We start from the raw sequence: 8,776 nt of genomic DNA, 5'->3' as shown, positions 1-8,776 counted from the left end.
CTAAGATCAAAATAGGTCAAAATATGTTAAAATAGTGCATCCCTGGTAACCTATTTTAGCCTTCTGTTTCAGGCGCTCCAGATAAAAGTGGCGTATTTTCAGCTGTATCTATTTGTATTGCTGTATGACCCTGCTCACCGTACTGATATGGATGGCGCTGGCGCAGTCCTGTATTAACTTCGTCTGTTGGCATTGGCTCCAATTCAAATTCAACAACTTTTTCGTCTAAATCATCGTATGCTGTATTTTCTCCATACCTAATTTCATCTGCAGCATCTTTTCGAAACATTGTTCTTATACTATTACTCCTATTAACATTAAAAGCGTTTACCTGTTCCGCCATTGCAATATTGTCCACCGATCCTGGATTCAAAGTTCCTCCTTCGTACTGTATTGAACCATGTTGTCCTGTGCTTAAATACTCATTTAACCACGACATTGTGCTGACTAACTAAAGTAGTAGATTCTGCATTTATATATGTAACCAGCAAACACGTGTCACTGCATGGCGCTCCAAAATGAAAAGTTTTGCACGTGCCAACCTTTCACTGTCGCGGGTGCTTGCCCAGATAAGTTCCTAAATGGACCATTATCTCAGCGTCACGTTGACAGCTGCCGTGTGACCCTGGAGACCCCGGCCTGACTTTGGGTTTTCGTGACACACGACACATGATACGTAGTATCCTTTTTGGAGTCATATTTTAATGAATTTCTGTTGCTTCTATTTAGCTTCGATTATCTTGACCGTGGGGGGAGGTATTACGATTCATTTAAAACTTCGCAGATGCACCTGAAGATGGGGCACATGTCCTGAAACCGGGTAGTGCTTTCCTTTTTAGAAACAAATAATTTTTACAACTGTAGCGGATTTTATCACTGACAGTCTCTTAATTTTGGCAGTAGTGTTCCTTGAAAAGAATATCGCCTTCCCTCCAGGAATTTCTATTTGAGTTCTCAAAACATCTCTGCATTATTTGCGTATTGTTCGAACAAAAAAAATGGTTCCAATGGCTCTGAGCACTATGGGACTCAACTGCTGAGGTCATTAGTCCCCTAGAACTTAGAACTACTTAAACCTAACTAACCTAAGGACATCACACACATCCATGCCCGAGGTAGGATTCGAACCTGCGACCGTAGCAGTCGCACGGTTCCGGACTGCGCGCCTAGAACCGCGAGACCACCGCGGCCGGCGTATTGTTCGAACCAACCGGTAACAAATCTAGCAGCCTGCCTCTGAATTGCTTTGACATCTGCAATTCACAGCTTAGTGTTATTTTGTTGCTGACAGGGTTCGCGATTGCTAGGTAACGGGCGAGTTCTGGCGCCCTGAAAATATTCTAAATTCGGAGTTGGCGTGGCGGCGCGGGCCACTGGGCAAGCCGACCGCGTGATGCCGGACAAGAGGGGTAGCCCCAGTGCGTGGTCCAGGGCGAGCAAGTGAGTCGTGTGAAGTTAGCAACCCTTTTTCAAGAAATATACGTTTTTTTCACAGCTCTTGATAGATGTAGCATAGTTCTAGAGTTCTTTGTAAAAAATTTCAATAGTTCTGCAGAATTTAGCGACGAAAACAACAATACTCGAAAAAATTTTCGTGTCGAAAACATTCTTTGGCAATTTCCGCAAAATGTAAATAAATACAAGAGTTCTGAGCACAGTTCTGAACAGAGCTCCAAGAGTTCTTTCGAATATCCACGTAACATTTTTTTGTGTAGCTAATAGTTTACGAGATAATTGCATTTTAATGAGAAAATCTTTTCACTTACTGTGAAGTTGGCACCCTTTTTTTCAGAAATATATATTTTTTTCAGAGTTCTTGATAGATATGGCATAGTTCTAGAGTTCTTTGTACAAAATTTGAATAGTTCTGCAGAATTTAACGAAGAAAACAACAATACTCGAAAAAAATTTCGTATAGCAAAAATTCGTTATTAATTTTCGCAAAAAGTAAATTCGGACAACAGTTCTGAGGGCAGTTCTGAACAGAACCCCAATAGTTCTATCGAATATCCTAATTACAATTCTTTGTGCAGCTAACACGTTACGAGATAATCGCAATTTAAGGAGGGAACCTCTTCACTTACTGTGAAGTTGGAATCCTTTTCTTCAGAAATATATATTTTTTCAGAGTTCTTGATAGAAATGTCATAGTTCTAGAGTTATTTGTACAACATTTGAATAGTCCTGCAGAATTTAGCGAAAAAAACAACAATACTCGAAAAAAATTTCGTATCGAATACATTCTTTGTCAATTTTCGCAAAAAGTAAATTCGTACAACAGTTCTGAACACAACACCAAGAGCTCTATCGAAAATCCTAATAATACTTTTTTGTGGCGATGATAGTTTATACGGTAAGTGCTTTGATGTTAGAACCACTTTCTCCACATAAAAAGTTAATTCGTTCAACAGTTTTGATGAACAGTTCTGGTTAACACGTCAAGACTTCTATCGATAATCATTAAAACATTTTTTGTGGTTATAATAGTTTTTATGGTAATTGATTAATTGTGGGGCACACTTACTCAAAAAAAAAAAAATATGTCTGTTTGTATGTTCTGATGCCAGCTCTGGATAGCATTGTAAAAGTTCCATCGAAAATACTAGTAACATATTCTGTGCAGGTAATTGTTTACGTAGTAACTGCCTTTATTAAGGAATGCTTATGAGCATTTCCCGTGTTGTTTGAACCCCTTTTACGATAAATATACATTTTTCATAGTTCTTGATATATATGCAATAGTTCTAGATTTCCATGCTCAAAACACGAATAGTTCTGCAGAATTTCGGGAAGAAAACAATAACTCTGCAAAATTTTGGTATGGTAAGAAATTATTTGTCAGTTTGGAAAAAATAAATTTGTATAACAGTTCTGTTGGCAGTTCTGGATAGCACCGGAAGAGTTGCATTGAAAATGATAAGAACATTTTTGTGGCGATAATAGTTTATGCAATAATTGTTTTAATCTGATACTCACTTTCTCTACTATAGCAAAATTCGTAGAATAGTTCTGATGACAGTTCTGAATATCACCCACAGATTTCTACCAAAAACTATAATAACATTATTTATGACGATGACATTATATGAGATAATTAATGTGGGAATCACTTTTGTCATGTAAAAGTAATAAATTCGTACAAAAGGTCTGATGGCATTTCTTAATACGACCCTAGAGTTCTACCTACAACTGTAATAACATTTTTTGTGGGGATAAGAGTTAATGAGATAATAGCATTTTCGAGAGACCCACTTGGTCTACATTATAACAAATTGGCACAACCCTTTTGCTGACAGTTCTGGATAGCACCGAAAGCGTTCTTTTAAAAACCCTCATAACATTATTATGGTGCCAGTAGATTATGAAATAGATTGTGTGTTCACTCTGCAGTGGGTGTGCGCCGATGTGAAACTTAGTGGTAGATAAAAACTGTGTGCCGGACCGGGTCTCTAACCCCAGGCTATGACGAAGGAATATCGTCACAATATCCTTTCGTCCAGGAGTGCTTCTTCTGCAATTTTCGTAGGACAACTTCTACGAAATTGGGAACGCAGGAGACGAAGTACTGCTGGAAGTACAGCTATGAGGACGATCGTAAATTCTCACTTTTATTTTGGAAAACCGAAAATCGAAAACCCGGATGTATATTCTACTAATTACAGAAAGTCTAAATGTTCAGCACTATACAAAGGCCAGTACACCTTCTTAAGACTGACTGTAGTAACTGTAGGTGGATGCGTGGGATGTGCAAGCTTAGATGATTCAAGGAGAGAAGGTCGTCAGTGCAAAACAAACAGATGGCTGAGAGAGCAGACACATTCACACGCGCCACTAACCAGATGGTGTCATACCTGTCGAGAATCGCACCAGAGGTACAATGAGCTATGGTGGAGTGCTGTTGGCGTGGTTACTATGCAACTTACTTGATGGGCATCAATACACCGCTATATTAATGTACAATACTTGAGAAACAATGTCATTCACACACTCCGAGTTCCTTATCACTCAGTACTAGACTAAATTACCGGCCTAGTGATAAGCAGCCTATGTACCTCACCGACTACACATCTTCGTGTTATAAGAAAAAAAGAGAAAAATACCAAGCGACACAAAATATGAATCCGGATAAACCGGAAATCCGGATTACTGAGGACCAAATAAACGATGTTCTTATTTACAAATTTCCAGCTTCTTATTAACTTTAATACTGTATCCCCTCAACATAATAACACCTCTATCAGTCATGTATTGAATTAGGATTTAAACATACTACTTAGTTCGTTTGTACAATATATTCAGTAAATATACTTACATTTCTATACATTGTAAAGACTTTTAACTCTCGCTGTAGTGTAACTCATCAAACTTCCACACTTCCTTTCTAACTAGAACAAATGTTTGCAACAATATTAACGACAGGAATTTCAAATTTATTCGTTACACACAGCACATGTTTTTATGTATCCTAGCGTCTGGTGATGTTGCCACATAACTTTCATCCATGAGGGTGCTGGGCCTATTTTTAGCTGTTAGTGGGTCCTGGATGTCATGAGAGCTCAAAACAATTACTGTTTTACGTAATAAAATTCATCTGGTTCTTTCTGATTCTAAAAATATACACTTCATGTATGCCTTTCATTGTTGTATGATTCAGTATCGACGCTAATGCTCTCTTGATGAGATATGAGCCGATTGCTCGTTTTTATCCACTGTGCCCTTTCGTATTTCATTTTAGCGATTAATTTATTTGTTTATCAACGTAGTAAGTAGTACAAAGCTAATCCAGAATGTAAACTGCACTTAAATTCTGTTTGAACTGTTCAATCGTCAGTGTCGGCTGTCTGAACGTCAAATATCAGATTAATACACTGCGCCTGTTTGCGTTATTTTATACGAATTTTATTATTTTAAGTGGGAAGTACTAGATAATGTTGAATAAATCCAAAGCATATTGTTCGAAGAGCATAATATTATTCGAAATTTGTCTATTGCAGTTTTGTATTCCAATCAGAATTTTGAGAGCATCAAAGCTTCATTTCAGCGTGAGAGAGGGGTAAAATCAATAGATGATATTGAATTGAAAGCCTTCATCAGTCTCTTGTTTTTAATTGTTGTTAACAAAAGTAACAGATAAAGCCTGGAAGATCTGTGTGGAACTGATGGTGATGGCACTGAAAATGTTACAGTAGACAAGAAGCTGGAAGGATTCTGTGGAAGGTACACTTTTCGCCAATATGTATCAATGAAAACAAACGAGTATGGATTCCTAAGTGTGGATTCTTAAGTATTTTACCTGTACAATTTGGAAATATACGCTGTGTTGCAACCAGAAGGATTTGCCAACTGAGCAATAAACATTTTGATGTTGTTCTGTGACTGTGTAAACCTATATATCAGTCAGGTCGAAATGTCAAAGCGGACAACTGGTTTACTAGTACTGGAATGATAATAGAGTTATGAAGGGAGAATTTTTCTTTTGTTGGCATGATGAAGAAAAACAAGCGTGGAGATTTCTCTAGAGTTTGCTATCAGTAAAAGAAGGGCTGCCCACATTTCCTTTTTTGGCTTCCACAAGACTGAACTCTAGTTTCCTCCGTACCTAAAAAGGGGAAGTGAGTGATCCAGGCATCACGTTTGCATGAAGATAATTCGATAGATGCTGACATTGTAGATAAACGGAAGCCATCCACAGTAAATTTTACAATAGCGTTAAGTGTGGTATTTTCACAGCGGATAAGCTGAATGCTTTGTACAACGCTGCAAGAAATGTGCGCCGCTGATCAATGGTTATATTTTTGTAATGATCAGTACAGTTGGTATCTATGCACAAGTGATTTATTGTGGCAACAGTAAGAATTGTATCAGAAGGAAATGGTTCCTGAATCAGCTATGTTATACAATGTTGTTTTCTTCGCTAAATTCTGCAGAACTATTGAAATTTTGTACAGAGAACTCTATAACTATGACTTATCTATCAAGAACTCTGAAAAAAATATATATTACTGAAAAAAAGGGCGCCAGCTTCACAGTAGGAGCTCTTATGGGGTTCTTAATTAAGTTGCAATTACCTCTTAAACTATTACCTGCACAAAAAAATTCTACTAGGAATTTCGATAGAACTCTTCACGTGGTGTCCAGAACTGTCATCAGAACTGTTGTACGAATATATTTATATTTTCTGTAGAGAAAGTGTGTCCCACATTAAATCAATTTATCACAAACTATTATCGCCATAGAAAAATGTTATTAGGATTTTAGATAGAGCTCTTGGGGTTCTGTTCAGAACTGTCCTCAGAACTGTTGTACAAGTTTAATTTTTGCGATAATTGACAAAAAATGTTTTTGATACGAAAATTTTTTCGAGTATTGTTGTTTTCTTCGCTAAATTCTGCAGAACTATTGAAATTTTTTACAAAGCACTCTAGAACTATGGCAAACCTGTCAAGAACTGTGAAAAAATATACATTTCTGAAAAAAAGGTGCCAACTTCACAGTAAGTGAAAAGACTTTCTCCTTAAATTGCAATTATCACGTAAGCCATTAGCTGCACAAAAAAATGTTACTTGGGTTTTCGATAGAACTCTTGGAGTTCTGTTCAGAACTGTAGTACTTATTTACAATTTGCGAAAATTGCCAAAGAATGTTTTCGATATGAAAATTTTTTCGAATATTGTTGTTTTCGTCGCTAAATTCTGCAGAACTATTCAAATTTTGTACAAAGAACTCTAGAACTATGGCATGTCTATCAAGAACTCTGAAAATAATATACATTTCTGAAAAAAAGGGTGCCAACTTCACAGTAAGTGAAAAGATTTTCTCCTTAAATTGCAATTATCTCGTAAACTATTAGGTGCACAAAAAAATGTTACTTGGATTTTCGAAAGAACTCTTGGAGCTCTGTTCAGAACTGTGCTCAGAACTCTTGTACTTATTTACATTTTGCGGAAATTGCCAAAGAATGTTTTCGATACGAAAATTTTTTCGAGTATTGTCGTTTTCTTCGTTACATTTTGCAGAACTATTGAAATTTTGTGCAGAGAACTCTAGAACTATGGCACATCTAACAAGAACTGTGCAAAAATGTATATTTCTCGAAAAAGGGATGCTAACTTCACACGACTGAGCAAGTGGCTGGAAATTCCATGCTGACGCTGTGGCGAGGACTGTGCTTTCTGCCGACGAAGGAGATTTGTATGCCGGTAGTGCCAAAGATGGCGGAATTTGTAAAACCATAATGGCTGACATTTCGCAGTTCACATAAAAATTAATAGTAGCCAGAGGAATAATGATACCTCAAAAAGAAACATGTACGCTACCATTATTTGCACGACGATTATGATGGTGTAATCAGATTTTCAATATCTTTATTAGTTTAAAGTTTAGTATCTGACGATAAATTGTACAAGTAACACCCAGCAACGAATTTCCGAAATCTAAACGGCTAATCCGATTTCGTGGATTGATGTGTCTTTAGAAAGCTATTAGTGTAAACCTAAATTGATATAAATTACAAAATGGTTCTAATGGCTCTGAGCACTATGGGACAACGTCTGAGCTCATCAGTCCCCTAGACTTAGAACTACTTAAACCTGTTCAGACATCACACACATCCATGCCCGAGGCAGGATGCGAACCTGCGACCGTAGCGGTCGCGCGGTTCCCGACTGTGGCGCCTAGAACCCCTCGGCCACTCCGGCCGGCCTGTGAATTACAGACATGTAACTTGAATAGTACGTGAGTTATTGGAGGTCAAAGTGGCCGATTACTATTAATCGCGTCAGGCCATAAGTACTCCAGTTACACGGAAAAACGGTAGCAGCATGCTTATAAATATATTTATTCATGTATGTCTTTGTTTATATCCGACATATACTACTCATGAAGGAATTAATCAATTATTTACTGTGTTTTAGTACGCACAGAGACATTAGCCTACTAGCTTAATTTTGCTCTGTTCCGTTCATATATATTTAATTTATTTATGTATTTACTAATGTGTGTTAGAGCGTGTTTATGGTCCAGCCGTAGGAAGATTTACTTAATTTCAAGTTATTTAAATGTAAATCCAGTATTTCGAATATGTTTGATTATGTTTGTGAGCGTGCGTTGGCTTGGAGATATGGCGGGAGCGCTCTAGTCAATAACAGCGGTCGTTCCAAAAATACGTGGAGAGACTGTATGGAAGTGGCGGAGTTCGGGAGTACGGGTGAGTACACGAGACAGTGCTAGACGAGAAGACGCTACGGCCGGTCGCAGGAACTAAGTTGGAGACTGGAGCAGTTTGCTTGTGGTGGCGGGAGATAGAAATATTGTGTAGTGCCAACTTGTGCACTTGTGAGCTTTCCGTGGCTTCTGCAGTGAAGACGTAGTATGCGTTTAGAAGTGAATATCTCGCGAGCTATGTTGTTGTTGGCAACGGCCCTGCCACAGTAGATACACTAGTTCCCATAAGATTACCGAAGTTAAGCGCTGTCGGGCGTGGGCGGCACTTGGATGGGTGACCATCCGGGCAGCCATGCGCTGTTGCCATTTTTCGGGGTGCACTCAGCCTCGTGATGCCAATTGAGGAGCTACTCGACCGAATAGTAGCGGCTCCGGTCCAAGAAAACCACCATAACGACCGGGAGAGCGGTGTGCTCACCACACGCCCCTCCTATCCGCATCCTCAACTGAGGATGACACGGCGATCGGATGGTCTCGATGGACCACTTGTGGCCTGAAGACGGAGTGCTTTTATGTTGTTGTTCATAACTAACCACGTGAAGTAGGAATTTAT

At 38.4% G+C, this 8,776-nt stretch overlaps 1 pseudogene; it reads left to right on the top strand.

Moving 5' to 3' along the window:
- Positions 1-8,411: 8,411 nt before the first annotated feature.
- LOC126254870 (5S ribosomal RNA) lies at positions 8,412-8,529 on the top strand (annotated as a pseudogene).
- The last annotated feature ends 247 nt before the right edge of the window (positions 8,530-8,776 follow it).

This window comes from Schistocerca nitens, chromosome 4, assembly GCF_023898315.1.
Source record: "Schistocerca nitens isolate TAMUIC-IGC-003100 chromosome 4, iqSchNite1.1, whole genome shotgun sequence".
In the NCBI taxonomy this organism is placed as follows: Eukaryota; Metazoa; Arthropoda; class Insecta; order Orthoptera; family Acrididae; genus Schistocerca; species Schistocerca nitens.
Note: the sequence above shows the minus strand (reverse complement) of the source record. Positions and strands in the feature narration are given on the sequence as shown.